Source organism: Kogia breviceps, chromosome 10, assembly GCF_026419965.1.
Source record: "Kogia breviceps isolate mKogBre1 chromosome 10, mKogBre1 haplotype 1, whole genome shotgun sequence".
In the NCBI taxonomy this organism is placed as follows: Eukaryota; Metazoa; Chordata; class Mammalia; order Artiodactyla; family Physeteridae; genus Kogia; species Kogia breviceps.
This window is the reverse complement of record NC_081319.1, coordinates 93,783,833-93,791,871: the sequence shown is the minus strand read 5'-3', so window position 1 is coordinate 93,791,871 and position 8,039 is coordinate 93,783,833. Positions and strand designations below refer to the sequence as shown.

The window sequence follows — 8,039 nt, the reverse complement described above, 5'->3', positions numbered from 1 at the left end:
TTTGTTTAACAATTAACTGTGCATCTATCCATCTCTAATTTGGGGGAGGGGGGCTGGGTACAGTGTACTTCATGGATGACACATGACAAGGTAGGGCTCCTTAGCCCCTCCGTGTCTTCAGGGGTCTGGGACGGAAACTGTGTTTAGGACAGGAGACTCTCAGCGTGTTGGGGAATCCAGGTGGGGCAAGGAACCCCCAACAGCTGAGGGCCTCTCTCTTCCTCTCATGATCTCACTGGGGCTGGTGGTCCAGGGGGCTCTTACTCCTCAGAGGCCACATGGACTGTAAGTCCTACCACTCTGTTGCTGTAGCCAAATTCATTGTCATACCAGGAAATGAGCTTGACAAAGCAGTCATCGAGGGCAGTGCCAAGCCCGGCACTGAAGGTGGGAGAATGGGTGTCATTGTTAAAGTTGCAGGAGCCAACCTGGTCCTCAGTGTAACCCCGGGCGCTCTTTAGGGGGACCTCCGATGTTTGATTCACCATCTTCTTGATGTCATTTTGGGCTACTTTCCCTAGATGGCAGGTTTGATCCATGACCAACATGTTGCCACGGAAGACCAGCCTGTGAACTTCCCATTCAGCCCCTGGGTGACCCTGCCCGCAGCCCTGGCAGTGCCAGTAGGCGCAGGGCAGACCCACAGCCATCACACCACAGCTGCCCAGAGGGGCCGTACATGGTCTTCTGGGTGGCAGTGGTGGCACAGATGGTGTTCACGAGTTCTGGTTTTCCTTAACCCTAGGGCAGTCGTTCTCAACTAGAGATGATCTGGGGCCCCGGGGGGACATCTGGCAATATCGGGAGACATTTTTGACTGTCACACGTTGGGGGTGGGTGCTACTGACAGCTAGCAGGTAGAGGTCGGTATGCAGTACACATTCGAAAATGCTCAAGACAGCTCCCCTTCCCCCAGCCCTCAGTCCCCACAAAGAGAACCCAACAAGTCAGAGTGCCAAGGTTAAGAAACCCTACCCTGGGGCATAGTCCTTAAGATTCTCAACTGAAAACTGGAGTATTAACCATGGCTCCTCCTCTTTGGCAGGTCTTGAACTGCAGTTTTTGTCTCCCCAGTGCTGTAAGCCTGCCAATCCTTTGTTTACCCTTATAGCCTCACAATAGCTACTTTCTGCTTGGTGGTTTTGCCTCTTGTCCTGCGTATACACAGTTGACGAATCAGCAAATGTTTTCAGTGGAAAAAGCAGCGTTGAATGTTGGTATGTTGGTATCACCTGTGCAGGATCTTGGCCCCTGAATGCCTGCCTGCTTTGGTTGGCTTCTGATACCTTAAAAAAGCTGTTGTTTGTTTGCTTATTTATCCATTTTGGTTGTCTTTATTATGGGCTTGCATTTTATCCAGCTTTTATATTTTTTCTTGTTGGCATGGTTATTAGGATCCAAGCTACTCTGTCATAACCAGAATTGTAAGTCTGCTATGCATACATGTAACTGAGTCCGTTGAACTTCATTTTGAAAGTCTTTCAGTCAACAAAATCTCCAATGATTATTCTGATCACCACTTATTTGAATAAAAACATGTTTAGGTTTTATTTTCTGCCCAGATATATGATAGGTGAAAATATTTAAATGATAATATACCTTTCAAATATTTGCTCAGTGTAGAAAAAAACAGAAAGGGTAAAGAAGAAATTTTTTAAATATATATTTTCCATCACCCAAAACAGCTATCAACAAAGTTTGTTATTGTTCCTTTCAGGGTTTCCTCTGTACGTTCCTAACAATGTTTTATTCAGGACTAACTCTTAGGACTTTATTAACTTATTTTGCATTTTTTAACAGTTTTATTGAAGTATAAGTTATGTACCATAATGTTCACTTGCTTTAAGTGTGCAATTCAGTGATTTTTAGTAAATTTACAGAGTTGTACAACCATCGCCACAATCCAATTTTAGAACATTTCCATCCCACCAAAAGGAATGTCCATTTACAGTAACTCCTTGTTTTAGTAGGTTGGCATTTCTCCCCAGGTTTAGCCTGTAACTTCTGGTAACTCTCGTTTTCTGTTTCTCATGAGGTCTTACAGAGGCGCTAAGGGAAGGCAGTGAAGAGGTGGGCGTCTTCTGGGAGGGAAAGGCCAGGGACAGATCTGTGTCTGACAGCCAGTGTGGCAGCCAGGGAGATGCACTGGTCAGGTCTCCCTTTGGGAGAACACATGGTGGGGAGTGTGGGTGGCTGACAGCCCACAGCTGTGCAAGGCCCCCTGGGCTCCTTCAGCCAATGACTGAGCATGTGGGGGTGATAGAGCCAGGGGATGCAGGACTTCTCTAAGGCAGCATTTGCTGCCGACCCAATAGGAAAATGGGCAGAAGACCTAAATAGACACTTCTCCAAAGAAGATATCCAGATGGCCAATAGGCTCATGAAAAGATGCTCTACATCGCTAACTATTAGAGAAATGCAAATCAAAACTGCAATGAAGTACCAACTCATACCAGTCAGAATGGCCATCATTTAAAAGTCTACAAATAATAAATGCTGGCGAGGGTGTGGAGAAAAGGGAACCCTCTTACACTGTTAGTGGGAATGTAAACTGGTGCAGCCACTATGCAGAACAGTATGGAGGTTCCTCAAAAAACTAACAGTAGAGTTGCCATATGATCCAGCAATCCCACTCCTGGGCATATATCCAGACAAGACTATAATTCGAAAAGATACATGCACCCCTATGTTCATAGCAGCACTCTTCACAATAGTCAAGACATGGAAACAACCTAAATGTCCATCAACAGATGTATGGATAAAGAAGATGTGGTGTTTATATACAATGGAATACTACTCAGCCATAAAAAGAATGAAATAATGCCATTTGCAGCAACATGGATGGATGTAGAGATTTTCATATAAGTGAAGTAAGTCCAAAAGAGAAAGACAAATACCATATGATATCACTTATATGTGGAATCTAAAATATGACCCAAATGAACCTATCTGTGAAACAGAAACAGACTCACAGACATAGAGAACAGACTTGTGGTTGCCAAGGGGGAGGGGGGTGGGGAAGGGATGGACTGGGAGTTTGGGGTTAGCAGATGCAAACTATTACATATAGAAGGGATAAACAACAAGGTCCTACTATATAGCACAGGAAACTACATTCAATGTCCTGGGATGACCCATAATAGAAAAGAATAGAAAAAAGAATGTATTTACGTGTATAACTGAGTCACTTTGCTATATAGCAGAAAGTAAAACAACATTGTAAATCAACTATACTTCAATTTTTAAAAAAATAGGAGGGATATTGTAACATGGAAAGCAGTATGTGACAAGAAAGAAATAAGACTTTTTCTATCTGTGGCCCCTCAAACTAGAGCAGATAACCCCTTGGGTCAGTAGTACTTCAAGTGTGGCTGATGTGTGAAAAGCCATAGACCCATCCCTTTAAGACTCACACTAAATTCCATCACCAGCATGGGAACAGTCCTCTCCAGCCAATATGGCAGATGCAAAGTTTAAAAAGCTTGGGTTGGCAAGAATGTGAGTGAAAAATAAATTCCAGCAGAGCTCTGGTGATTGTGTCATTTGTTGACTGACATCTGAAAATCCCTGGCAGTGTTTTAGGGCATATTTTGCTTTAACAAGTAGGGAGGATGCTTTAATTGGTGCCCTTTATTTATAATTTTTGTCATTCATGTCTGTGGAAAATTCCAACATCTTCCACGTTACATCATTTCTGGACATTTGGCAGCATACCAGACCAGCAACTGTTTCAACAGAGAGAAATCTCTTCTCTCACTCAGCAAACATATTTTATTGCTTGGAAGATTGCTCTCCATGAATACCTGGTAAATCTTAATATGATTTTATAGGTTATAGCTATCCCTCTCACAACTGGTTTTTCTATCATCCCATTTTTAAGGGTTAGTCAACATTTAACGAGTGCTCATGGATGTCAAATTCCATATGAAACAGGACTGGGTTTGCTCAAGCGTGATAAGAAACAGATGTGATCTTTGTACACAGAATGTGTTCTTTTTATTTTTTGAAATCAGAATTTTAAAATTAACTTTACCAGAGTGACCTATTTATTTTTTTATTTATTTTCTATTTATTTATTTTATTTTCTATTTATTTTTTTATTGTGGTAAAATATATATAACATAAAATTTGCCTTTTTAAAACATGCGGTAGCATTAATTATATTGACAGTGTTGTCCAATCGTCACCACCATCTATTCCAAAAACTTTTCATCACCCCAAGCAGAAATTCTGTCATCATTAAACAATAACTTCGCATTTCCCAGGCAGCCACCATTCTACTTTGTGCCTCTATGAATTTGCCTAGTCTAAGTATTTCATATAAGTGGAATCCTATAATATTTGTCCTTTTGCTTCTGGTTTATTTCACTTAGCATAATGTTTTCAAGGTTCATCCATTTATGATACATGTTGGATCATGTATCAGGGCTTCATTTCTTTTTATGGCTGAATAATATTCCATTGTATGTATATACCGTATATACCATATTTTGCTTATCCATTCGTCTGTTGATGGACATTTTGGGTTCTTTACATCTTTTGACTATTGTGAATAATGCTGCAATGAACACTGGCATAGAAGTGTCTGTTTGACTCCCTCCTTTCGATTCTTTACGGTATATGCCTAGAAGTGAAATTGCTGGGTCTTACGGCAATTCTGTGTTTAGCTTTTGAGAAATCATCAAACTGTTTTCCACAGAAGCTGTACCATTTTACATTCTTACCAGCAATGTACAAGGGTCCCAGTTTCTCCACATCCTCACCCATGCTTGTTATGTTCTGTTGTTGTTATCATTGCCATCCTAGTGAGTGTGAAATAGTATCTCATTGTGTTTTGGTTTTTTTTTTTTTTTTTGCGGTACGCGGGCCTCTCACTGCTGTGGCCTCTCCCGTTGCGGAGCACAGGCTCCGGACGCGCAGGCGCAGCGGCCACGGCTCACTGGCCCAGCCGCTCCGCGGCACGTGGGATCCTCCCGGACCGGGGCACAAACCCGCGTCCCCTGCATCGGCAGGCGGATTCTCAACCACTGCGCCACCAGGGAAGCCCCCCATTTTTTAATTGGGTGTTTTATTGTCGGGTAGTAAGAGTTCATTCTATAGTCTGGATACTAGACATCTACCAGATACATGACTTGTAAAAATTTTCTTCAGTTCTGTATGTTTTCTTTTAAATTTCTTGATAATGTCCTTTTATGCATAAATGTCTTTAATTTTGATGAAGTCCAATTTGTTTATTTTTTCTTTTGTTTTTTGTGCATTTGATGTGATATCTAAGAACCCACTGCCTGGGAACCGACTGCATAGCACAGGGAACTCTACTCGATGCTCTGTGGTGACCTAAATGGGAAGGAAATCCAAGGAAGAGGGGATATATGTATATGTGTGGCTGATTCACTTTGCTGTACAGCAGAAACTAACATACCATTATAAAGCAACTATACTCCAATAAAAAAAAATAAAAGAATCGATTGCCAAATCTGAGGTAATGGAGATTTACTCCTATGTTTTATTATAAGAGTTTTATATCTTCCATTTAGGCCATTCATCCATTTTGAGTTAATATTTTTATATGGTATGAGATAGGAGTCCAGCTCTACTCTTTCACACATGGATATCCATTTGTTGAAGAGCCTATTTTTCTCCCATTGAATGCTCTTCACATTCTTGTTGAAAACCACTTGGCCATAGATGCATACATTTATTTTTGGACTCTCAATTTTATGCCACTGGTCTATGTGTCTATCATTATGCTAGTACTGCATTGCTTTGGATATTGTAGCCTTGTAGTGAGTTTTGAAATCAAGAAATGTGAGTCCCCTGACTTCGTTCTTTTTCAATATTGTTTTGGCTATTTGAGATCCTTTGCACTTCCATATGAATTTGAGGATTGGCTTTTCAATTTCTTCAAAAAGAAAAAGCCACTGGCATTTTGATCAGGACTGCATGGACTCTGTCAATTTGGGAAGTATTGTCATCTTAACAATGTAAGTCCTCCAACCCATGAACACAGCATGTCTTTCCATTCATTTAGGTGTTCTTTCACTTCTTTGAGCAATATTTTGTAGTTTTCAGAGCACAAGTCTTACATCTTCTTGGTTAATTTTATTCCTAAGCATTTTATTCTTTCTGATGCTGTTGTAAATAGAAATTTAAAAATTCAGCCTTTCTGAGTGGACAGTCTGATGAATTTTAGTAAATTTATACTGTTATGCAAGGCTCATCACAATCTAGTTTTAGAATACATGCATCACCCCAAAAAGTTCCCTTCTGTGTATCTGCAGTCAATCCTTGCTCTCATCTCCTTATCCCAGGCAACCTGTGATCTGTTCTCTGTCTCTATAGTTTTTTATGTTTTAGACATATCATATAAGTAGGTGCTTATATTTATATAAAATGCAATTATAAACAATGCATCATCTGCCTCTCTGTCCCCTTTTTCTCTCTCTTTCACCCAGGACAAAAAACCATCCAGCTTAGGACTCAAATGAAAATCTAATCGACATCACTAATTATTAGAGAAATGCAAATCAGAACTACAATGAGGTATCACCTCACACCAGTTAAAATTGGCATGATCAGAAAATCTACAAACATCAAATGCTGGAGAGGGTGTGGAGAAAAGGAAACCCTCTTGCACTGTTGGTAGGAATGTAAATTGATGCAGCCACTATGGAGAACAGTATGGAGGTTCCTTAAAAAACTAAAAGTAGAATTACCATATGACCCAGCAATACCACACCTGGGCATATACCCACAGAAAACCATAATTCAAAAAGACACATGCACCCCTATGTTCATTGCAGAACTATTTACAATAGCCAGATCATGGAAGCAACCTAAATGCCCATAGACAGATGAATGGATAAAGAAGTTGTGGTACGTATATACAATGGAATATTACTCAGCCATAAAAAGGAATGAAATTGGGTCATTTGTTGAGACGTGGATGGATCTAGAGACTGTCATACAGAGTGAAGTAAGTTGGAAAGAGAAAAATAAATGTCGTATATTAACACATGTATGTGGAACCTAGAAAAATGGTACAGATGAACCGGTTTGCAGGGCAGAAGTTGAGACACAGATGTAGAGAATAATCGTATAGATACCAAGGGGGGAAAACCGTGGTGGGGTGGGGTGTGCGTGTGCTGAATTGGGCGATTGGGATTGCCTTGTATACACTGATGTGTATAAAACTGACGACTGATAAGAACCTGCTGTATAAACAAACAAACAAACAAAAAACAACAACTAATACTAAACTTTCTTTGGGTTATTTGTATGGAAATATGTTAATATAAATGTTTCAGACATTACATGAAATTTCTAAAACTCTTAAAAAATTTAAAAAAAGGAATTACCCAGTGGATGTGACCATTTTAAAGAATATTCAGTCAAGTGAGAATTTAGTTGGTAATCTTGAAATGGGTCCTTTATAATATCATATGAACTGTAATGAATTTTTTCCTATGATAAATTAATGATGAATGATCCATTTTAACAGAAGGAGAAAAGTCATTTTAAGAGTCATGACTTTTAGTGGACTCTTTTCCTGGAAAAGTAGATACTAAATGCTTTATTCCAGAGATGTACTGTGATGCCTTGTTTTATCATGGATAATAATAGATGACACCCTATCTTTATAATGGGGAATATATCTTATTTATTTCTGGCTTAATATTTAATACATTGTCTCTTCACGTTGGATGTGATGGCCATAATGGGTTAATGCCCCCTCAGAGCTTGGCCATTATTATTTGTAGTAGCAACAATAACAACAGCAGCAGCAAAAACAATCATAATAAATGTCCATTTGTTATGAGCCATATACTATGTTAGGCACTTACATTTATCTCATATAATCTATATATCTTTAGAAGTAAGTATTCTTATCCATATTTCACAGGTAATTGAAGCTCAAGAACCTGACGTAACTTGTCCAAGGTCATACAACTAATCAGTGGAAGAACTAGATTTGAATTGAGAGACATGTGCTTCTAAGTCTCATGATCCTCATCGCTATAAAACACTGCTCCTCACTA

The 8,039-nt window shown here is 39.7% G+C and overlaps 1 pseudogene; it reads right to left on the bottom strand.

Annotated features, from left to right (window-relative positions):
- Nucleotides 1–260: 260 nt before the first annotated feature.
- On the bottom strand, nt 261–4,767 carry LOC131764241 (glyceraldehyde-3-phosphate dehydrogenase-like; annotated as a pseudogene).
- Between the last annotated feature and the right edge of the window lie 3,272 nt (nt 4,768–8,039).